General features: G+C 37.2%; 15 non-coding genes across 15 annotated transcripts; all 15 read right to left on the reverse strand.

Moving 5' to 3' along the window:
- Nucleotides 1-129: 129 nt before the first annotated feature.
- Nucleotides 130-202, reverse strand: TRNAF-GAA (transfer RNA phenylalanine (anticodon GAA)). Its single transcript has one exon. It is a non-coding gene; the product is annotated as a tRNA-Phe (tRNA).
- A 909-nt stretch (nt 203-1,111) lies between these two features.
- TRNAL-CAG (transfer RNA leucine (anticodon CAG)) lies at nt 1,112-1,194 on the reverse strand. The gene has a single exon. It is a non-coding gene; the product is annotated as a tRNA-Leu (tRNA).
- Nucleotides 1,195-2,507: 1,313 nt separating this feature from the next.
- TRNAL-CAG (transfer RNA leucine (anticodon CAG)) lies at nt 2,508-2,590 on the reverse strand. Its single transcript has one exon. It is a non-coding gene; the product is annotated as a tRNA-Leu (tRNA).
- Nucleotides 2,591-3,903: 1,313 nt separating this feature from the next.
- Nucleotides 3,904-3,986, reverse strand: TRNAL-CAG (transfer RNA leucine (anticodon CAG)). Its single transcript has one exon. It is a non-coding gene; the product is annotated as a tRNA-Leu (tRNA).
- Nucleotides 3,987-5,299: 1,313 nt separating this feature from the next.
- Nucleotides 5,300-5,382, reverse strand: TRNAL-CAG (transfer RNA leucine (anticodon CAG)). The gene has a single exon. It is a non-coding gene; the product is annotated as a tRNA-Leu (tRNA).
- Nucleotides 5,383-6,695: 1,313 nt separating this feature from the next.
- TRNAL-CAG (transfer RNA leucine (anticodon CAG)) lies at nt 6,696-6,778 on the reverse strand. Its single transcript has one exon. It is a non-coding gene; the product is annotated as a tRNA-Leu (tRNA).
- Nucleotides 6,779-8,091: 1,313 nt separating this feature from the next.
- TRNAL-CAG (transfer RNA leucine (anticodon CAG)) lies at nt 8,092-8,174 on the reverse strand. The gene has a single exon. It is a non-coding gene; the product is annotated as a tRNA-Leu (tRNA).
- Nucleotides 8,175-12,253: 4,079 nt separating this feature from the next.
- TRNAL-CAG (transfer RNA leucine (anticodon CAG)) lies at nt 12,254-12,336 on the reverse strand. Its single transcript has one exon. It is a non-coding gene; the product is annotated as a tRNA-Leu (tRNA).
- A 1,312-nt stretch (nt 12,337-13,648) lies between these two features.
- Nucleotides 13,649-13,731, reverse strand: TRNAL-CAG (transfer RNA leucine (anticodon CAG)). Its single transcript has one exon. It is a non-coding gene; the product is annotated as a tRNA-Leu (tRNA).
- Nucleotides 13,732-15,044: 1,313 nt separating this feature from the next.
- On the reverse strand, nt 15,045-15,127 carry TRNAL-CAG (transfer RNA leucine (anticodon CAG)). The gene has a single exon. It is a non-coding gene; the product is annotated as a tRNA-Leu (tRNA).
- Nucleotides 15,128-16,440: 1,313 nt separating this feature from the next.
- On the reverse strand, nt 16,441-16,523 carry TRNAL-CAG (transfer RNA leucine (anticodon CAG)). Its single transcript has one exon. It is a non-coding gene; the product is annotated as a tRNA-Leu (tRNA).
- A 2,682-nt stretch (nt 16,524-19,205) lies between these two features.
- TRNAL-CAG (transfer RNA leucine (anticodon CAG)) lies at nt 19,206-19,288 on the reverse strand. Its single transcript has one exon. It is a non-coding gene; the product is annotated as a tRNA-Leu (tRNA).
- A 1,313-nt stretch (nt 19,289-20,601) lies between these two features.
- Nucleotides 20,602-20,684, reverse strand: TRNAL-CAG (transfer RNA leucine (anticodon CAG)). Its single transcript has one exon. It is a non-coding gene; the product is annotated as a tRNA-Leu (tRNA).
- Nucleotides 20,685-21,996: 1,312 nt separating this feature from the next.
- TRNAL-CAG (transfer RNA leucine (anticodon CAG)) lies at nt 21,997-22,079 on the reverse strand. Its single transcript has one exon. It is a non-coding gene; the product is annotated as a tRNA-Leu (tRNA).
- A 1,313-nt stretch (nt 22,080-23,392) lies between these two features.
- Nucleotides 23,393-23,475, reverse strand: TRNAL-CAG (transfer RNA leucine (anticodon CAG)). Its single transcript has one exon. It is a non-coding gene; the product is annotated as a tRNA-Leu (tRNA).
- Between the last annotated feature and the right edge of the window lie 191 nt (nt 23,476-23,666).

The raw sequence follows: 23,666 nt of genomic DNA on the forward strand, positions 1-23,666 counted from the left end.
CAAGTTTCTATCATTTTATTTCCTGTAGATAGTTATAATGATTAGGATTTTTACATTCTCTGTAAACAGTCAGTCCATATGCTTTGTTTATTTTCTGCTTAAAATTTAATGGGTGAAGAAAAAAACTTTTGCCGAAACTCGGGATTGAACCAGGGACCTTTAGATCTTCAGTCTAACGCTCTCCCAACTGAGCTATTTCAGCAGGACACATTTAGATTCAGGAATGTAATGTATTTATTTTTACTTTGACTTGTTTTTGCAAGATTATCAATATTTGAAAGTCCCGCTATTTTGCGTACATAATTAACAACTTACATTAATTCTTTGTGAATGAATAGAAAAAACAGCAATTCTGCATTTTTTTTACATTTTCAAATTTACTCAATTCGCCAGGGTAATTCTGACTGTGTCTCTGTAGGACAGGTGATGATTGAGCATAAAACACAATTTGTAAGCATAATGTTGCATCAAGCTTTATTTTTTTCTTAGGTGCAAACAATTGGAGTGAAGATAGGAGATGCAAATTTAGAGAAAATATTCTACTGATTGTTAATGTTGAAAGTCAAAACATTTGTCCCAAAATGTGGTGAAACTTTGATGTCAGTATCACATGCACATTTCAGACTTGTTAAACTATGTTCATCTGCTCTTTTAGCTTTTGTTTATTAAGTATATATATAGTCTATTGATGCCTTGAGGTAAAAAAATCTGAAATTAGACTTACTGGTAATTCGGTTTCTAGGAATCTTCCACGACAGCACCTTAGGAGGTTCACTCTCTGCCCTAATAGGGACAGAGAACACATAGAGATGAAATAGTCCCTCCCATTTTCCTATCAACAGTATTTTTCCGATGCCAAAGCAACAACTAACATATGCACAAAGAAACTATTTGATGTTCCCAGAAATCTTTTGTGAAAGCACAAATTCATAACATTTAAGATTTGCCTCAAGGACCCCAAGGAATACTGCCAAAGTGCCAACGTTGAGAATTGGTTTTGCTAAGCCCCATCACTTTTAGTTATCAATTTGAGATTGCCACCAATAGAGCGGACCCCCAACTAATCAGTAACAGGAGTGAAGCTGTAAAATTTCTTGAAAGAAAATTCTAATGTCAGAAGAGGGATTCGAACCCACGCCTCCAGAAGAGACTGCGACCTGAACGCAGCGCCTTAGACCGCTCGGCCATCCTGACTATTTCTGGGTTTTGTAATTTAACTCTTTCTAAGCTAAGTAGTAGAAAGATGAGCACTACTTGTGATGAAAGGAAATATGCCATGATTTCTTTTATTTTAATATTGATTTGTAACCTATTAGTTACAGTTAATTTTGAGCTTCATGACTAAGCAGCGTTTTTTAAATCTGACATGTATCAATTTATGTGGCAATAACACTGGAATGCTTAACATATCCCCGTGATTCTGATAGTGTTATTTTGTAACACATTGTACTTTATATTAATGGTAAATTTAGGTCAATATATATTTAGTTTTTCTTGTGAAAATATCTAAAGTTGCACAATTTCATTGAAATGCGGTGATGCCCCATATGTCTTCAGAAATTACTGTTTGGTCACACAGCAGGTCTTTGAAAGTAAGAGCGGTATTTGGGTTTTGGGAATGCAGATTTTGCAAGAATATTTTGAGGGTGACATTTGCGGAGTTCCAAAAGTACCAAAACAGCAGAAACCCCTCCAAAGTGATCCCATTTTATAAATTACTCCTCACAATGAATTCATCAACACCAGCAATTACTATTATTGTCTAACATATGTTTTTACTCTGCAACATCCAGAATTGCAAATAAGCCAGTTTAGTGCCCAGCTTGCGCTTATGGAGACAAGCACCCCATACATTTTAAGTGGGCTCTCCTCGCTAGAGAAATGCCAAATCTGTGGATTCTTTGTCTTACCATTAACGTAGAAACCCCTATTTTTAGAATGAAAGATGACGGTCCTGAGTTGGGGCTTGTGTTTTTTGCCTTCCTGGCTTTTTCCCCAAACAGCTTTGTTCCTGGCATATTATTTAAGCATATTTGTCTCAGTAATGCCACAGCGATTCATAGTCAAACATAAATGGCTGAAATCATTCAGCTAGTGTCTGATACATGCTGCCCGTATTAGCTATCAGGTTTCCTTTAAATCCTCATACAGCTAAGTCAAACTAAAATAAAACAAAGTGATGACGTCCAGAATGAAGGAAAAATTACAAAAAATATTATTTTCCTCAAAAGTTAAAAGTGTTCAGTTCTCAAGTTTCTATCATTTTATTTCCTGTAGATAGTTATAATGATTGTTCCCAGAAGTCTTTTGTGAAAGCACAAATTCCGAACATTTAAGATTTGCCTCAAGGACCCCAAGGAATACTGCCAAAGTGCCAACGTTGAGAATTGGTTTTGCTAAGCCCCATCACTTTTAGTTATCGATTTGAGATTGCCACCAATAGAGCGGACCCCCAACTAATCAGTAACAGGAGTGAAGCTGTAAAATTTCTTAAAAGAAAATTCTAATGTCAGAAGAGGGATTCGAACCCACGCCTCCAGAAGAGAGTGCGACCTGAACGCAGCGCCTTAGACCGCTCGGCCATCCTGACTACTTCTGGCTTTTGTAATTTAACTCTTTCTAAGCTAAGCAGTAGAAAGATGAGCACTACTTGTGATGAAAGGAAATATGCCATGATTTCTTTTATTTTAATATTGATTTGTAACCTATTAGTTACAGCCAATTTTGAGCTTCATGACCAAGCACCGTTTTATAAATCTGACATGTATCAATTTATGTGGCAATAACACTGGAATGCTTAACATATCCCCGTGATTCTGATAGTGTTATTTTGTAACACATTGTACTTTATACTAATGGTAAATTTAGGTCAATATATATTTAGTTTTTCTTGTGAAAATATCTAAAGTTGCACAATTTCATTGAAATGCGGTGATGCCCCATATGTCTTCATAAACTACTGTTTGGTCACACAGCAGGGCTTTGAAAGTAAGAGCGCTATTTGGGTTTTGGGAATGCAGATTTTGCAAGAATATTTTGAGGGTGACATTTGCGGAGTTCCAAAAGTACCAAAACAGCAGAAACCCCTCCAAAGTGATCCCATTTTATAAATTACTCCTCACGATGAATTCATCAACACCAGCAATTACTATTATTGTCCAACATATGTTTTCACTCTGCAACATCCAGAATTGCAAATAAGCCAGTTTAGTGCCCAGCTTGCGCTTATGGAGACAAGCACCCCATACATTTTAAGTGGGCTCTCCTCGCTAGAGAAATGCCAAATCTGTGGATTCTTTGTCTTACCATTAACGTAGAAACCCCTATTTTTAGAATGAAAGATGACGGTCCTGAGTTGGGGCTTGTGTTTTTTGCCTTCCTGGCTTTTTCCCCAAACAGCTTTGTTCCTGGCATATTATTTAAGCATATTTGTCTCAGTAATGCCACAGCGATTCATAGTCAAACATAAATGGCTGAAATCATTCAGCTAGTGTCTGATACATGCTGCCCGTATTAGCTATCAGGTTTCCTTTAAATCCTCATACAGCTAAGTCAAACTAAAATAAAACAAAGTGATGACGTCCAGAATGAAGGAAAACTTACAAAAAATATTATTTTCCTCAAAAGTTAAAAGTGTTCAGTTCTCAAGTTTCTATCATTTTATTTCCTGTAGATAGTTATAATGATTGTTCCCAGAAGTCTTTTGTGAATGCACAAATTCAGAACATTTAAGATTTGCCTCAAGGACCCCAAGAAATACTGCCAAAGTGCCAACGTTGAGAATTGGTTTTGCTAAGCCCCATCACTTTTAGTTATCGATTTGAGATTGCCACCAATAGAGCGGACCCCCAACTAATCAGTAACAGGAGTGAAGCTGTAAAATTTCTTGAAAGAAAATTCTAATGTCAGAAGAGGGATTTGAACCCACGCCTCCAGAAGAGACTGCGACCTGAACGCAGCGCCTTAGACCGCTCGGCCATCCTGACTATTTCTGGCTTTTGTAATTTAACTCTTTCTAAGCTAAGCAGTAGAAAGATGAGCACTACTTGTGATGAAAGGAAATATGCCATGATTTCTTTTATTTTAATATTGATTTGTAACCTATTAGTTACAGCCAATGTTTAGCTTCATGACCAAGCAGCGTTTTTTAAATCTGACATGTATCAATTTATGTGGCAATAACACTGGAATGCTTAACATATCCCCGTGATTCTGATAGTGTTATTTTGTAACACATTGTACTTTATATTAATGGTAAATTTAGGTCAATATATATTTAGTTTTTCTTGTGAAAATATCTAAAGTTGCACAATTTCATTGAAATGCGGTGATGCCCCATATGTCTTCAGAAATTACTGTTTGGTCACACAGCAGGGCTTTGAAAGTAAGAGCGCTATTTGGGTTTTGGGAATGCAGATTTTGCAAGAATATTTTGAGGGTGACATTTGCGGAGTTCCAAAAGTACCAAAACAGCAGAAACCCCTCCAAAGTGATCCCATTTTATAAATTACTCCTCACAATGAATTCATCAACACCAGCAATTACTATTATTGTCTAACATATCTTTTCACTCTGCAACATCCAGAATTGCAAATAAGCCAGTTTAGTGCCCAGCTTGCGCTTATGGAGACAAGCACCCCATACATTTTAAGTGGGCTCTCCTCGCTAGAGAAATGCCAAATCTGTGGATTCTTTGTCTTACCATTAACGTAGAAACCCCTATTTTTAGAATGAAAGATGACGGTCCTGAGTTGGGGCTTGTGTTTTTTGCCTTCCTGGCTTTTTCCCCAAACAGCTTTGTTCCTGGCATATTATTTAAGCATATTTGTCTCAGTAATGCCACAGCGATTCATAGTCAAACATAAATGGCTGAAATCATTCAGCTAGTGTCTGATACATGCTGCCCGTATTAGCTTTCAGGTTTCCTTTAAATCCTCATACAGCTAAGTCAAACTAAAATAAAACAAAGTGATGACGTCCAGAATGAAGGAAAAATTACAAAAAATATTATTTTCCTCAAAAGTTAAAAGTGTTCAGTTCTCAAGTTTCTATCATTTTATTTCCTGTAGATAGTTATAATGATTGTTCCCAGAAGTCTTTTGTGAAAGCACAAATTCAGAACATTTAAGATTTGCCTCAAGGACCCCAAGGAATACTGCCAAAGTGCCAACGTTGAGAATTGGTTTTGCTAAGCCCCATCACTTTTAGTTATCGATTTGAGATTGCCACCAATAGAGCGGACCCCCAACTAATCAGTAACAGGAGTGAAGCTGTAAAATTTCTTGAAAGAAAATTCTAATGTCAGAAGAGGGATTTGAACCCACGCCTCCAGAAGAGACTGCGACCTGAACGCAGCGCCTTAGACCACTCGGCCATCCTGACTACTTATGGCTTTTGTAATTTAACTCTTTCTAAGCTAATCAGTAGAAAGATGAGCACTACTTGTGATGAAAGGAAATATGCCATGATTTCTTTTATTTTAATATTGATTTGTAACCTATTAGTTACAGCCAATCTTGAGCTTCATGACCAAGCAGCATTTTTTAAATCTGACATGTATCAATTTATGTGGCAATAACACTGGAATGCTTAACATATCCCCGTGATTCTGATAGTGTTATTTTGTAACACATTGTACTTTATATTAATGGTAAATTTAGGTCAATATATATTTAGTTTTTCTTGTGAAAATATCTAAAGTTGCACAATTTCATTGAAATGCAGTGATGCCCCATATGTCTTCAGAAATTACTGTTTGGTCACACAGCAGGGCTTTGAAAGTAAGAGCGCTATTTGGGTTTTGGGAATGCAGATTTTGCAAGAATATTTTGAGGGTGACATTTGCGGAGTTCCAAAAGTACCAAAACAGCAGAAACCCCTCCAAAGTGATCCCATTTTATAAATTACTCCTCACAATGAATTCATCAACACCAGCAATTACTATTATTGTCTAACATATGTTTTCACTCTGCAACATCCAGAATTGCAAATAAGCCAGTTTAGTGCCCAGCTTGCGCTTATGGAGACAAGCACCCCATACATTTTAAGTGGGCTCTCCTCGCTAGAGAAATGCCAAATCTGTGGATTCTTTGTCTTACCATTAACGTAGAAACCCCTATTTTTAGAATGAAAGATGACGGTCCTGAGTTGGGGCTTGTGTTTTTTGCCTTCCTGGCTTTTTCCCCAAACAGCTTTGTTCCTGGCATATTATTTAAGCATATTTGTCTCAGTAATGCCACAGCGATTCATAGTCAAACATAAATGGCTGAAATCATTCAGCTAGTGTCTGATACATGCTGCCCGTATTAGCTATCAGGTTTCCTTTAAATCCTCATACAGCTAAGTCAAACTAAAATAAAACAAAGTGATGACGTCCAGAATGAAGGAAAAATTACAAAAAATATTATTTTCCTCAAAAGTTAAAAGTGTTCAGTTCTCAAGTTTCTATCATTTTATTTCCTGTAGATAGTTATAATGATTGTTCCCAGAAGTCTTTTGTGAATGCACAAATTCAGAACATTTAAGATTTGCCTCAAGGTCCCCAAGAAATACTGCCAAAGTGCCAACGTTGAGAATTGGTTTTGCTAAGCCCCATCACTTTTAGTTATCGATTTGAGATTGCCACCAATAGAGCGGACCCCCAACTAATCAGTAACAGGAGTGAAGCTGTAAAATTTCTTGAAAGAAAATTCTTATGTCAGAAGAGGGATTTGAACCCACGCCTCCAGAAGAGACTGCGACCTGAACACAGCGCCTTAGACCGCTCGGCCATCCTGACTACTTCTGGCTTTTGTAATTTAACTCTTTCTAAGCTAAGCAGTAGAAAGATGAGCACTACTTGTGATGAAAGGAAATATGCCATGATTTCTTTTATTTTAATATTGATTTGTAACCTATTAGTTACAGCCAATGTTTAGCTTCATGACCAAGCCGCGTTTTTTAAATCTGACATGTATCAATTTATGTGGCAATAACACTGGAATGCTTAACATATCCCCGTGATTCTGATAGTGTTATTTTGTAACACATTGTACTTTATATTAATGGTAAATTTAGGTCAATATATATTTAGTTTTTCTTGTGAAAATATCTAAAGTTGCACAATTTCATTGAAATGCGGTGATGCCCCATATGTCTTCAGAAATTACTGTTTGGTCACACAGCAGGGCTTTGAAAGTAAGAGCGCTATTTGGGTTTTGGGAATGCAGATTTTGCAAGAATATTTTGAGGGTGACATTTGCGGAGTTCCAAAAGTACCAAAACAGCAGAAACCCCTCCAAAGTGATCCCATTTTATAAATTACTCCTCACAATGAATTCATCAACACCAGCAATTACTATTATTGTCTAACATATCTTTTCACTCTGCAACATCCAGAATTGCAAATAAGCCAGTTTAGTGCCCAGCTTGCGCTTATGGAGACAAGCACCCCATACATTTTAAGTGGGCTCTCCTCGCTAGAGAAATGCCAAATCTGTGGATTCTTTGTCTTACCATTAACGTAGAAACCCCTATTTTTAGAATGAAAGATGACGGTCCTGAGTTGGGGCTTGTGTTTTTTGCCTTCCTGGCTTTTTCCCCAAACAGCTTTGTTCCTGGCATATTATTTAAGCATATTTGTCTCAGTAATGCCACAGCGATTCATAGTCAAACATAAATGGCTGAAATCATTCAGCTAGTGTCTGATACATGCTGCCCGTATTAGCTTTCAGGTTTCCTTTAAATCCTCATACAGCTAAGTCAAACTAAAATAAAACAAAGTGATGACGTCCAGAATGAAGGAAAAATTACAAAAAATATTATTTTCCTCAAAAGTTAAAAGTGTTCAGTTCTCAAGTTTCTATCATTTTATTTCCTGTAGATAGTTATAATGATTGTTCCCAGAAGTCTTTTGTGAAAGCACAAATTCAGAACATTTAAGATTTGCCTCAAGGACCCCAAGGAATACTGCCAAAGTGCCAACGTTGAGAATTGGTTTTGCTAAGCCCCATCACTTTTAGTTATCGATTTGAGATTGCCACCAATAGAGCGGACCCCCAACTAATCAGTAACAGGAGTGAAGCTGTAAAATTTCTTGAAATAAAATTCTAATGTCAGAAGAGGGATTCGAACCCACGCCTCCAGAAGAGACTGCGACCTGAACGCAGCGCCTTAGACCGCTCGGCCATCCTGACTACTTCTGGCTTTTGTAATTTAACTCTTTCTAAGCTAAGCAGTAGAAAGATGAGCACTACTTGTGATGAAAGGAAATATGCCATGATTTCTTTTATTTTAATATTGATTTGTAACCTATTAGTTACAGCCAATTTTGAGCTTCATGACCAAGCACCGTTTTTTAAATCTGACATGTATCAATTTATGTGGCAATAACACTGGAATGCTTAACATATCCCCGTGATTCTGATAGTGTTATTTTGTAACACATTGTACTTTATATTAATGGTAAATTTAGGTCAATATATATTTAGTTTTTCTTGTGAAAATATCTAAAGTTGCACAATTTCATTGAAATGCGGTGATGCCCCATATGTCTTCAGAAACTACTGTTTGGTCACACAGCAGGGCTATGAAAGTAAGAGCGCTATTTGGGTTTTGGGAATGCAGATTTTGCAAGAATATTTTGAGGGTGACATTTGCGGAGTTCCAAAAGTACCAAAACAGCAGAAACCCCTCCAAAGTGATCCCATTTTATAAATTACTCCTCACAATGAATTCATCAACACCAGCAATTACTATTATTGTCTAACATATGTTTTCACTCTGCAACATCCAGAATTGCAAATAAGCCAGTTTAGTGCCCAGCTTGCGCTTATGGAGACAAGCACCCCATACATTTTAAGTGGGCTCTCCTCGCTAGAGAAATGCCAAATCTGTGGATTCTTTGTCTTACCATTAACGTAGAAACCCCTATTTTTAGAATGAAAGATGACGGTCCTGAGTTGGGGCTTGTGTTTTTTGCCTTCCTGGCTTTTTCCCCAAACAGCTTTGTTCCTGGCATATTATTTAAGCATATTTGTCTCAGTAATGCCACAGCGATTCATAGTCAAACATAAATGGCTGAAATCATTCAGCTAGTGTCTGATACATGCTGCCCGTATTAGCTATCAGGTTTCCTTTAAATCCTCATACAGCTAAGTCAAACTAAAATAAAACAAAGTGATGACGTCCAGAATGAAGGAAAAATTACAAAAAATATTATTTTCCTCAAAAGTTAAAAGTGTTCAGTTCTCAAGTTTCTATCATTTTATTTCCTGTAGATAGTTATAATGATTGTTCCCAGAAGTCTTTTGTGAAAGCACAAATTCCGAACATTTAAGATTTGCCTCAAGGACCCCAAGAAATACTGCCAAAGTGCCAACGTTGAGAATTGGTTTTGCTAAGCCCCATCACTTTTAGTTATCGATTTGAGATTGCCACCAATAGAGCGGACCCCCAACTAATCAGTAACAGGAGTGAAGCTGTAAAATTTCTTGAAAGAAAATTCTAATGTCAGAAGAGGGATTCGAACCCACGCCTCCAGAATAGACCGCTCGGCCATCCCGACTACTTCTGGCTTTTGTAATTTAACTCTTTCTAAGCTAAGCAGTAGAAAGATGAGCACTACTTGTGATGAAAGGAAATATGCCATGATTTCTTTTATTTTAATATTGATTTGTAACCTATTAGTTACAGCCAATTTTGAGCTTCATGACCAAGCACCGTTTTATAAATCTGACATGTAACAATTTATGTGGCAATAACACTGGAATGCTTAACATATCCCCGTGATTCTGATAGTGTTATTTTGTAACACATTGTACTTTATATTAATGGTAAATTTAGGTCAATATATATTTAGTTTTTATTGTGAAAATATTTAAAGTTGCACAATTTCATTGAAATGCGGTGATGCCCCATATGTCTTCATAAACTACTGTTTGGTCACACAGCAGGGCTTTGAAAGTAAGAGCGCTATTTGGGTTTTGGGAATGCAGATTTTGCAAGAATATTTTGAGGGTGACATTTGCGGAGTTCCAAAAGTACCAAAACAGCAGAAACCCCTCCAAAGTGATCCCATTTTATAAATTACTCCTCACAATGAATTCATCAACACCAGCAATTACTATTATTGTCCAACATATGTTTTCACTCTGCAACATCCAGAATTGCAAATAAGCCAGTTTAGTGCCCAGCTTGCGCTTATGGAGACAAACACCCCATACATTTTAAGTGGGCTCTGCTCGCTAGAGAAATGCCAAATCTGTGGATTCTTTGTCTTACCATTAACGTAGAAACCCCTATTTTTAGAATGAAAGATGACGGTCCTGAGTTGGGGCTTGTGTTTTTTGCCTTCCTGGCTTTTTCCCCAAACAGCTTTGTTCCTGGCATATTATTTAAGCATATTTGTCTCAGTAATGCCACAGCGATTCATAGTCAAACATAAATGGCTGAAATCATTCAGCTAGTGTCTGATACATGCTGCCCGTATTAGCTATCAGGTTTCCTTTAAATCCTCATACAGCTAAGTCAAACTAAAATAAAACAAAGTGATGACGTCCAGAATGAAGGAAAAATTACAAAAAATATTATTTTCCTCAAAAGTTAAAAGTGTTCAGTTCTCAAGTTTCTATCATTTTATTTCCTGTAGATAGGTATAATGATTGTTCCCAGAAGTCTTTTGTGAAAGCACAAATTCAGAACATTTAAGATTTGCCTCAAGGACCCCAAGGAATACTGCCAAAGTGCCAACGTTGAGAATTGGTTTTGCTAAGCCCCATCACTTTTAGTTATCGATTTGAGATTGCCACCAATAGAGCGGACCCCCAACTAATCAGTAACAGGAGTGAAGCTGTAAAATTTCTTGAAAGAAAATTCTAATGTCAGAAGAGTGATTCGAACCCACTCCTCCAGAAGAGACTGCGACCTGAACGCAGCGCCTTAGACCGCTCGGCCATCCTGACTACTTCCGGCTTTTGTAATTTAACTCTTTCTAAGCTAAGCAGTAGAAAGATGAGCACTACTTGTGATGAAAGGAAATATGCCATGATTTCTTTTATTTTAATATTGATTTGTAACCTATTAGTTACAGCCAATTTTGAGCTTCATGACCAAGCACCGTTTTATAAATCTGACATGTATCAATTTATGTGGCAATAACACTGGAATGCTTAACATATCCCCGTGATTCTGATAGTGTTATTTTGTAACACATTGTACTTTATATTAATGGTAAATTTAGGTCAATATATATTTAGTTTTTCTTGTGAAAATATCTAAAGTTGCACAATTTCATTGAAATGCGGTGATGCCCCATATGTCTTCAGAAACTACTATTTGGTCACACAGCAGGGCTTTGAAAGTAAGAGCGCTATTTGGGTTTTGGGAATGCAGATTTTGCAAGAATATTTTGAGGGTGACATTTGCGGAGTTCCAAAAGTACCAAAACAGCAGAAACCCCTCCAAAGTGATCCCATTTTATAAATTACTCCTCACAATGAATTCATCAACACCAGCAATTACTATTATTGTCCAACATATGTTTTAACTCTGCAACATCCAGAATTGCAAATAAGCCAGTTTAGTGCCCAGCTTGCGCTTATGGAGACAAGCACCCCATACATTTTAAGTGGGCTCTCCTCGCTAGAGAAATGCCAAATCTGTGGATTCTTTGTGTTACCATTAACGTAGAAACCCCTATTTTTAGAATGAAAGATGACGGTCCTGAGTTGGGGCTTGTGTTTTTTGCCTTCCTGGCTTTTTCCCCAAACAGCTTTGTTCCTGGCATATTATTTAAGCATATTTGTCTCAGTAATGCCACAGCGATTCATAGTCAAACATAAATGGCTGAAATCATTCAGCTAGTGTCTGATACATGCTGCCCGTATTAGCTATCAGGTTTCCTTTAAATCCTCATACAGCTAAGTCAAACTAAAATAAAACAAAGTGATGACGTCCAGAATGAAGGAAAAATTACAAAAAATATTATTTTCCTCAAAAGTTAAAAGTGTTCAGTTCTCAAGTTTCTATCATTTTATTTCCTGTAGATAGTTATAATGATTGTTCCCAGAAGTCTTTTGTGAAAGCACAAATTCAGAACATTTAAGATTTGCCTCAAGGACCCCAAGGAATACTGCCAAAGTGCCAACGTTGAGAATTGGTTTTGCTAAGCCCCATCACTTTTAGTTATCGATTTGAGATTGCCACCAATAGAGCGGACCCCCAACTAATCAGTAACAGGAGTGAAGCTGTAAAATTTCTTGAAAGAAAATTCTAATGTCAGAAGAGGGATTTGAACCCACGCCTCCAGAAGAGACTGCGACCTGAACGCAGCGCCTTAGACTGCTCAGCCATCCTGACTACTTCTGGCTTTAGTAATTTAACTCTTTCTAAGCTAAGCAGTAGAAAGATGAGCACTACTTGTGATGAAAGGAAATATGCCATGATTTCTTTTATTTTAATATTGATTTGTAACCTATTAGTTACAGCCAATTTTGAGCTTCATGACCAAGCACCGTTTTATAAATCTGACATGTAACAATTTATGTGGCAATAACACTGGAATGCTTAACATATCCCCGTGATTCTGATAGTGTTATTTTGTAACACATTGTACTTTATATTAATGGTAAATTTAGGTCAATATATATTTAGTTTTTCTTGTGAAAATATCTAAAGTTGCACAATTTCATTGAAATGCGGTGATGCCCCATATGTCTTCATAAACTACTGTTTGGTCACACAGCAGGGCTTTGAAAGTAAGAGCGCTATTTGGGTTTTGGGAATGCAGATATGCAAGAATATTTTGAGGGTGACATTTGCGGAGTTCCAAAAGTACCAAAACAGCAGAAACCCCTCCAAAGTGATCCCATTTTATAAATTACTCCTCACAATGAATTCATCAACACCAGCAATTACTATTATTGTCCAACATATGTTTTCACTCTGCAACATCCAGAATTGCAAATAAGCCAGTTTAGTGCCCAGCTTGCGCTTATGGAGACAAGCACCCCATACATTTTAAGTGGGCTCTCCTCGCTAGAGAAATGCCAAATCTGTGGATTCTTTGTCTTACCATTAACGTAGAAACCCCTATTTTTAGAATGAAAGATGACGGTCCTGAGTTGGGGCTTGTGTTTTTTGCCTTCCTGGCTTTTTCCCCAAACAGCTTTGTTCCTGGCATATTATTTAAGCATATTTGTCTCAGTAATGCCACAGCGATTCATAGTCAAACATAAATGGCTGAAATCATTCAGCTAGTGTCTGATACATGCTGCCCGTATTAGCTATCAGGTTTCCTTTAAATCCTCATACAGCTAAGTCAAACTAAAATAAAACAAAGTGATGACGTCCAGAATGAAGGAAAACTTACAAAAAATATTATTTTCCTCAAAAGTTAAAAGTGTTCAGTTCTCAAGTTTCTATCATTTTATTTCCTGTAGATAGTTATAATGATTGTTCCCAGAAGTCTTTTGTGAAAGCACAAATTCCGAACATTTAAGATTTGCCTCAAGGACCCCAAGGAATACTGCCAAAGTGCCAACGTTGAGAATTGGTTTTGCTAAGCCCCATCACTTTTAGTTATCGATTTGAGATTGCCACCAATAGAGCGGACCCCCAACTAATCAGTAACAGGAGTGAAGCTGTAAAATTTCTTGAAAGAAAATTCTAATGTCAGAAGAGGGATTCGAACCCACGCCTCCAGAAGAGACTGCGACCTGAACGCAGCGCCTTAGACCGCTCAGCCATCCTGACTACTTCTGGCTTTTGTAATTTAACTCTTTCTAAGCTAAGCAGTAGAAAGATGAGCACTACTTGTGATGAAAGGAAATATGCCATGATTTCTTTTATTTTAATATTGATTTGTAACCTATTAGTTACAGCCAATTTTGAGCTTCATGACCAAGCACCGTTTTATAAATCTGACATGTAACAATTTATGTGGCAATAACACTGGAATGCTTAACATATCCCCGTGATTCTGATAGTGTTATTTTGTAACACATTGTACTTTATATTAATGGTAAATTTAGGTCAATATATATTTAGTTTTTATTGTGAAAATATTTAAAGTTGCACAATTTCATTGAAATGCGGTGATGCCCCATATGTCTTCATAAACTACTGTTTGGTCACACAGCAGGGCTTTGAAAGTAAGAGCGCTATTTGGGTTTTGGGAATGCAGATTTTGCAAGAATATTTTGAGGGTGACATTTGCGGAGTTCCAAAAGTACCAAAACAGCAGAAACCCCTCCAAAGTGATCCCATTTTATAAATTACTCCTCACAATGAATTCATCAACACCAGCAATTACTATTATTGTCCAACATATGTTTTCACTCTGCAACATCCAGAATTGCAAATAAGCCAGTTTAGTGCCCAGCTTGCGCTTATGGAGACAAGCACCCCATACATTTTAAGTGGGCTCTGCTCGCTAGAGAAATGCCAAATCTGTGGATTCTTTGTCTTACCATTAACGTAGAAACCCCTATTTTTAGAATGAAAGATGACGGTCCTGAGTTGGGGCTTGTGTTTTTTGCCTTCCTGGCTTTTTCCCCAAACAGCTTTGTTCCTGGCATATTATTTAAGCATATTTGTCTCAGTAATGCCACAGCGATTCATAGTCAAACATAAATGGCTGAAATCATTCAGCTAGTGTCTGATACATGCTGCCCGTATTAGCTATCAGGTTTCCTTTAAATCCTCATACAGCTAAGTCAAACTAAAATAAAACAAAGTGATGACATCCAGAATGAAGGAAAAATTACAAAAAATATTATTTTCCTCAAAAGTTAAAAGTGTTCAGTTCTCAAGTTTCTATCATTTTATTTCCTGTAGATAGGTATAATGATTGTTCCCAGAAGTCTTTTGTGAAAGCACAAATTCAGAACATTTAAGATTTGCCTCAAGGACCCCAAGGAATACTGCCAAAGTGCCAACGTTGAGAATTGGTTTTGCTAAGCCCCATCACTTTTAGTTATCGATTTGAGATTGCCACCAATAGAGCGGACCCCCAACTAATCAGTAACAGGAGTGAAGCTGTAAAATTTCTTGAAAGAAAATTCTAATGTCAGAAGAGGGATTCGAACCCACTCCTCCAGAAGAGACTGCGACCTGAACGCAGCGCCTTAGACCGCTCGGCCATCCTGACTACTTCCGGCTTTTGTAATTTAACTCTTTCTAAGCTAAGCAGTAGAAAGATGAGCACTACTTGTGATGAAAGGAAATATGCCATGATTTCTTTTATTTTAATATTGATTTGTAACCTATTAGTTACAGCCAATTTTGAGCTTCATGACCAAGCACCGTTTTATAAATCTGACATGTATCAATTTATGTGGCAATAACACTGGAATGCTTAACATATCCCCGTGATTCTGATAGTGTTATTTTGTAACACATTGTACTTTATATTAATGGTAAATTTAGGTCAATATATATTTAGTTTTTCTTGTGAAAATATCTAAAGTTGCACAATTTCATTGAAATGCGGTGATGCCCCATATGTCTTCAGAAACTACTGTTTGGTCACACAGCAGGGCTTTGAAAGTAAGAGCGCTATTTGGGTTTTGGGAATGCAGATTTTGCAAGAATATTTTGAGGGTGACATTTGCGGAGTTCCAAAAGTACCAAAACAGCAGAAACCCCTCCAAAGTGATCCCATTTTATAAATTACTCCTCACAATGAATTCATCAACACCAGCAATTACTATTATTGTCCAACATATGTTTTCACTCTGCAACATCCAGAATTGCAAATAAGCCAGTTTAGTGCCCAGCTTGCGCTTATGGAGACAAGCACCCCATACATTTTAAGTGGGCTCTCCTCGCTAGAGAAATGCCAAATCTGTGGATTCTTTGTGTTACCATTAACGTAGAAACCCCTATTTTTAGAATGAAAGATGACGGTCCTGAGTTGGGGCTTGTGTTTTTTGCCTTCCTGGCTTTTTCCCCAAACAGCTTTGTTCCTGGCATATTATTTAAGCATATTTGTCTCAGTAATGCCACAGCGATTCATAGTCAAACATAAATGGCTGAAATCATTCAGCTAGTGTCTGATACATGCTGCCCGTATTAGCTATCAGGTTTCCTTTAAATCCTCATACAGCTAAGTCAAACTAAAATAAAACAAAGTGATGACGTCCAGAATGAAGGAAAAATTACAAAAAATATTATTTTCCTCAAAAGTTAAAAGTGTTCAGTTCTCAAGTTTCTATCATTTTATTTCCTGTAGATAGTTATAATGATTGTTCCCAGAAGTCTTTTGTGAAAGCACAAATTCCGAACATTTAAGATTTGCCTCAAGGACCCCAAGGAATACTGCCAAAGTGCCAACGTTGAGAATTGGTTTTGCTAAGCCCCATCACTTTTAGTTATCGATTTGAGATTGCCACCAATAGAGCGGACCCCCAACTAATCAGTAACAGGAGTGAAGCTGTAAAATTTCTTGAAAGAAAATTCTAATGTCAGAAGAGGGATTCGAACCCACGCCTCCAGAAGAGACTGCGACCTGAACGCAGCGCCTTAGACCGCTCAGCCATCCTGACTACTTCTGGCTTTTGTAATTTAACTCTTTCTAAGCTAAGCAGTAGAAAGATGAGCACTACTTGTGATGAAAGGAAATATGCCATGATTTCTTTTATTTTAATATTGATTTGTAACCTATTAGTTACAGCCAATTTTGAGCTTCATGACCAAGCACCGTTTTATAAATCTGACATGTAACAATTTATGTGGCAATAACACTGGAATGCTTAACATATCCCCGTGATTCTGATAGTGTTATTTTGTAACACATTGTACTTTATATTAATTGTAAATTTAGGTCAATATATATTTAGTTTTTCTTGTGAAAATATCTAAAGTTGCACAATTTCATTGAAATGCGGTGATGCCCCATATGTCTTCATAATCTACTGTTTGGTCACACAGCAGGGCTTTGAAAGTAAGAGCGCTATTTGGGTTTTGGGAATGCAGATATGCAAGAATATTTTGAGGGTGACATTTGCGGAGTTCCAAAAGTACCAAAACAGCAGAAACCCCTCCAAAGTGATCCCATTTTATAAATTACTCCTCACAATGAATTCATCAACACCAGCAATTACTATTATTGTCCAACATATGTTTTCACTCTGCAACATCCAGAATTGCAAATAAGCCAGTTTAGTGCCCAGCTTGCGCTTATGGAGACAAGCACCCCATACATTTTAAGTGGGCTCTCCTCGCTAGAGAAATGCCAAATCTGTGGATTCTTTGTCTTACCATTAACGTAGAAACCCCTATTTTTAGAATGAAAGATGACGGTCCTGAGTTGGGGCTTGTGTTTTTTGCCTTCCTGGCTTTTTCCCCAAACAGCTTTGTTCCTGCCATATTATTTAAGCATATTTGTCTCAGTAATGCCACAGCGATTCATAGTCAAACATAAATGGCTGAAATCATTCAGCTAGTGTCTGATACATGCTGCCCGTATTAGCTATCAGGTTTCCTTTAAATCCTCATACAGCTAAGTCAAACTAAAATAAAACAAAGTGATGACGTCCAGAATGAAGGAAAAATTACAAAAAATATTATTTTCCTCAAAAGTTAAAAGTGTTCAGTTCTCAAGTTTCTATCATTTTATTTCCTGTAGATAGTTATAATGATTGTTCCCAGAAGTCTTTTGTGAAAGCACAAATTCCGAACATTTAAGATTTGCCTCAAGGACCCCAAGGAATACTGCCAAAGTGCCAACGTTGAGAATTGGTTTTGCTAAGCCCCATCACTTTTAGTTATCGATTTGAGATTGCCACCAATAGAGCGGACCCCCAACTAATCAGTAACAGGAGTGAAGCTGTAAAATTTCTTGAAAGAAAATTCTAATGTCAGAAGAGGGATTCGAACCCACGCCTCCAGAATAGACCGCTCGGCCATCCCGACTACTTCTGGCTTTTGTAATTTAACTCTTTCTAAGCTAAGCAGTAGAAAGATGAGCACTACTTGTGATGAAAGGAAATATGCCATGATTTCTTTTATTTTAATATTGATTTGTAACCTATTAGTTACAGCCAATTTTGAGCTTCATGACCAAGCACCGTTTTATAAATCTGACATGTAACAATTTATGTGGCAATAACACTGGAATGCTTAACATATCCCCGTGATTCTGATAGTGTTATTTTGTAACACATTGTACTTTATATTAATGGTAAATTTAGGTCAATATATATTTAGTTTTTATTGTGAAAATATTTAAAGTTGCACAATTTCATTGAAATGCGGTGATGCCCCATATGTCTTCATAAACTACTGTTTGGTCACACAGCAGGGCTTTGAAAGTAAGAGCGCTATTTGGGTTTTGGGAATGCAGATTTTGCAAGAATATTTTGAGGGTGACATTTGCGGAGTTCCAAAAGTACCAAAACAGCAGAAACCCCTCCAAAGTGATCCCATTTTATAAATTACTCCTCACAATGAATTCATCAACACCAGCAATTACTATTATTGTCCAACATATGTTTTCACTCTGCAACATCCAGAATTGCAAATAAGCCAGTTTAGTGCCCAGCTTGCGCTTATGGAGACAAGCACCCCATACATTTTAAGTGGGCTCTGCTCGCTAGAGAAATGCCAAATCTGTGGATTCTTTGTCTTACCATTAACGTAGAAACCCCTATTTTTAGAATGAAAGATGACGGTCCTGAGTTGGGGCTTGTGTTTTTTGCCTTCCTGGCTTTTTCCCCAAACAGCTTTGTTCCTGGCATATTATTTAAGCATATTTGTCTCAGTAATGCCACAGCGATTCATAGTCAAACATAAATGGCTGAAATCATTCAGCTAGTGTCTGATACATGCTGCCCGTATTAGCTATCAGGTTTCCTTTAAATCCTCATACAGCTAAGTCAAACTAAAATAAAACAAAGTGATGACATCCAGAATGAAGGAAAAATTACAAAAAATATTATTTTCCTCAAAAGTTAAAAGTGTTCAGTTCTCAAGTTTCTATCATTTTATTTCCTGTAGATAGGTATAATGATTGTTCCCAGAAGTCTTTTGTGAAAGCACAAATTCAGAACATTTAAGATTTGCCTCAAGGACCCCAAGGAATACTGCCAAAGTGCCAACGTTGAGAATTGGTTTTGCTAAGCCCCATCACTTTTAGTTATCGATTTGAGATTGCCACCAATAGAGCGGACCCCCAACTAATCAGTAACAGGAGTGAAGCTGTAAAATTTCTTGAAAGAAAATTCTAATGTCAGAAGAGGGATTCGAACCCACTCCTCCAGAAGAGACTGCGACCTGAACGCAGCGCCTTAGACCGCTCGGCCATCCTGACTACTTCCGGCTTTTGTAATTTAACTCTTTCTAAGCTAAGCAGTAGAAAGATGAGCACTACTTGTGATGAAAGGAAATATGCCATGATTTCTTTTATTTTAATATTGATTTGTAACCTATTAGTTACAGCCAATTTTGAGCTTCATGACCAAGCACCGTTTTATAAATCTGACATGTATCAATTTATGTGGCAATAACACTGGAATGCTTAACATATCCCCGTGATTCTGATAGTGTTATTTTGTAACACATTGTACTTTATATTAATGGTAAATTTAGGTCAATATATATTTAGTTTTTCTTGTGAAAATATCTAAAGTTGCACAATTTCATTGAAATGCGGTGATGCCCCATATGTCTTCAGAAACTACTGTTTGGTCACACAGCAGGGCTTTGAAAGTAAGAGCGCTATTTGGGTTTTGGGAATGCAGATTTTGCAAGAATATTTTGAGGGTGACATTTGCGGAGTTCCAAAAGTACCAAAACAGCAGAAACCCCTCCAAAGTGATCCCATTTTATAAATTACTCCTCACAATGAATTCATCAACACCAGCAATTACTATTATTGTCCAACATATGTTTTAACTCTGCAACATCCAGAATTGCAAATAAGCCAGTTTAGTGCCCAGCTTGCGCTTATGGAGACAAGCACCCCATACATTTTAAGTGGGCTCTCCTCGCTAGAGAAATGCCAAATCTGTGGATTCTTTGTGTTACCATTAACGTAGAAACCCCTATTTTTAGAATGAAAGATGACGGTCCTGAGTTGGGGCTTGTGTTTTTTGCCTTCCTGGCTTTTTCCCCAAACAGCTTTGTTCCTGGCATATTATTTAAGCATATTTGTCTCAGTAATGCCACAGCGATTCATAGTCAAACATAAATGGCTGAAATCATTCAGCTAGTGTCTGATACATGCTGCCCGTATTAGCTATCAGGTTTCCTTTAAATCCTCATACAGCTAAGTCAAACTAAAATAAAACAAAGTGATGACGTCCAGAATGAAGGAAAAATTACAAAAAATATTATTTTCCTCAAAAGTTAAAAGTGTTCAGTTCTCAAGTTTCTATCATTTTATTTCCTGTAGATAGTTATAATGATTGTTCCCAGAAGTCTTTTGTGAAAGCACAAATTCAGAACATTTAAGATTTGCCTCAAGGACCCCAAGGAATACTGCCAAAGTGCCAACGTTGAGAATTGGTTTTGCTAAGCCCCATCACTTTTAGTTATCGATTTGAGATTGCCACCAATAGAGCGGACCCCCAACTAATCAGTAACAGGAGTGAAGCTGTAAAATTTCTTGAAAGAAAATTCTAATGTCAGAAGAGGGATTCGAACCCACGCCTCCAGAAGAGACTGCGACCTGAACGCAGCGCCTTAGACTGCTCAGCCATCCTGACTACTTCTGGTTTTAGTAATTTAACTCTTTCTAAGCTAAGCAGTAGAAAGATGAGCACTACTTGTGATGAAAGGAAATATGCCATGATTTCTTTTATTTTAATATTGATTTGTAACCTATTAGTTACAGCCAATTTTGAGCTTCATGACCAAGCACCGTTTTATAAATCTGACATGTAACAATTTATGTGGCAATAACACTGGAATGCTTAACATATCCCCGTGATTCTGATAGTGTTATTTTGTAACACATTGTACTTTATATTAATGGTAAATTTAGGTCAATATATATTTAGTTTTTCTTGTGAAAATATCTAAAGTTGCACAATTTCATTGAAATGCGGTGATGCCCCATATGTCTTCATAAACTACTGTTTGGTCACACAGCAGGGCTTTGAAAGTAAGAGCGCTATTTGGGTTTTGGGAATGCAGATACGCAAGAATATTTTGAGGGTGACATTTGCGGAGTTCCAAAAGTACCAAAACAGCAGAAACCCCTCCAAAGTGATCCCATTTTATAAATTACTCCTCACAATGAATTCATCAACACCAGCAATTACTATTATTGTCCAACATATGTTTTCACTCTGCAACATCCAGAATTGCAAATAAGCCAGTTTAGTGCCCAGCTTGCGCTTATGGAGACAAGCACCCCATACATTTTAAGTGGGCTCTCCTCGCTAGAGAAATGCCAAATCTGTGGATTCTTTGTCTTACCATTAACATAGAAACCCCTATTTTTAGAATGAAAGATGACGGTCCTGAGTTGGGGCTTGTGTTTTTTGCCTTCCTGGCTTTTTCCCCAAACAGCTTTGTTCCTGGCATATTATTTAAGCATATTTGTCTCAGTAATGCCACAGCGATTCATAGTCAAACATAAATGGCTGAAATCATTCAGCTAGTGTCTGATACATGCTGCCCGTATTAGCTTTCAGGTTTCCTTTAAATCCTCATACAGCTAAGTCAAACTAAAATAAAACAAAGTGATGACGTCCAGAATGAAGGAAAAATTACAAAAAATATTATTTTCCTCAAAAGTTAAAAGTGTTCAGTTCTCAAGTTTCTATCATTTTATTTCCTGTAGATAGTTATAATGATTGTTCCCAGAAGTCTTTTGTGAAAGCACAAATTCCGAACATTTAAGATTTGCCTCAAGGACCCCAAGGAATACTGCCAAAGTGCCAACGTTGAGAATTGGTTTTGCTAAGCCCCATCACTTTTAGTTATCGATTTGAGATTGCCACCAATAGAGCGGACCCCCAACTAATCAGTAACAGGAGTGAAGCTGTAAAATTTCTTGAAAGAAAATTCTAATGTCAGAAGAGGGATTCGAACCCACGCCTCCAGAAGAGACTGCGACCTGAACGCAGCGCCTTAGACCGCTCAGCCATCCTGACTACTTCTGGCTTTTGTAATTTAACTCTTTCTAAGCTAAGCAGTAGAAAGATGAGCACTACTTGTGATGAAAGGAAATATGCCATGATTTCTTTTATTTTAATATTGATTTGTAACCTATTAGTTACAGCCAATTTTGAGCTTCATGACCAAGCACCGTTTTATAAATCTGACATGTAACAATTTATGTGGCAATAACACTGGAATGCTTAACATATCCCCGTGATTCTGATAGTGTTATTTTGTAACACATTGTACTTTATATTAATGGTAAATTTAGGTCAATATATATTTAGTTTTTCTTGTGAAAATATCTAAAGTTGCACAATTTCATTGAAATGCGGTGATGCCCCATATGTCTTCAGAAACTACTGTTTGGTCACACAGCAGGGCTTTGAAAGTAAGAGCGCTATTTGGGTTTTGGGAATGCAGATTTTGCAAGAATATTTTGAGGGTGACATTTGCGGAGTTCCAAAAGTACCAAAACAGCAGAAACCCCTCCAAAGTGATCCCATTTTATAAATTACTCCTCACAATGAATTCATCAACACCAGCAATTACTATTATTGTCCAACATATGTTTTAACTCTGCAACATCCAGAATTGCAAATAAGCCAGTTTAGTGCCCAGCTTGCGCTTATGGAGACAAGCACCCCATACATTTTAAGTGGGCTCTCCTCGCTAGAGAAATGCCAAATCTGTGGATTCTTTGTGTTACCATTAACGTAGAAACCCCTATTTTTAGAATGAAAGATGACGGTCCTGAGTTGGGGCTTGTGTTTTTTGCCTTCCTGGCTTTTTCCCCAAACAGCTTTGTTCCTGGCATATTATTTAAGCATATTTGTCTCAGTAATGCCACAGCGATTCATAGTCAAACATAAATGGCTGAAATCATTCAGCTAGTGTCTGATACATGCTGCCCGTATTAGCTATCAGGTTTCCTTTAAATCCTCATACAGCTAAGTCAAACTAAAATAAAACAAAGTGATGACGTCCAGAATGAAGGAAAAATTACAAAAAATATTATTTTCCTCAAAAGTTAAAAGTGTTCAGTTCTCAAGTTTCTATCATTTTATTTCCTGTAGATAGTTATAATGATTGTTCCCAGAAGTCTTTTGTGAAAGCACAAATTCAGAACATTTAAGATTTGCCTCAAGGACCCCAAGGAATACTGCCAAAGTGCCAACGTTGAGAATTGGTTTTGCTAAGCCCCATCACTTTTAGTTATCGATTTGAGATTGCCACCAATAGAGCGGACCCCCAACTAATCAGTAACAGGAGTGAAGCTGTAAAATTTCTTGAAAGAAAATTCTAATGTCAGAAGAGGGATTCGAACCCACGCCTCCAGAAGAGACTGCGACCTGAACGCAGCGCCTTAGACTGCTCAGCCATCCTGACTACTTCTGGTTTTAGTAATTTAACTCTTTCTAAGCTAAGCAGTAGAAAGATGAGCACTACTTGTGATGAAAGGAAATATGCCATGATTTCTTTTATTTTAATATTGATTTGTAACCTATTAGTTACAGCCAATTTTGAGCTTCATGACCAAGCACCGTTTTATAAATCTGACATGTAACAATTTATGTGGC

The sequence above is a fragment of the Phyllobates terribilis genome, unplaced genomic scaffold (assembly GCF_046119375.1).
Source record: "Phyllobates terribilis strain yellow unplaced genomic scaffold, ASM4611937v1 Scaffold_12__6_contigs__length_324123572, whole genome shotgun sequence".
NCBI classification, from domain to species: Eukaryota; Metazoa; Chordata; class Amphibia; order Anura; family Dendrobatidae; genus Phyllobates; species Phyllobates terribilis.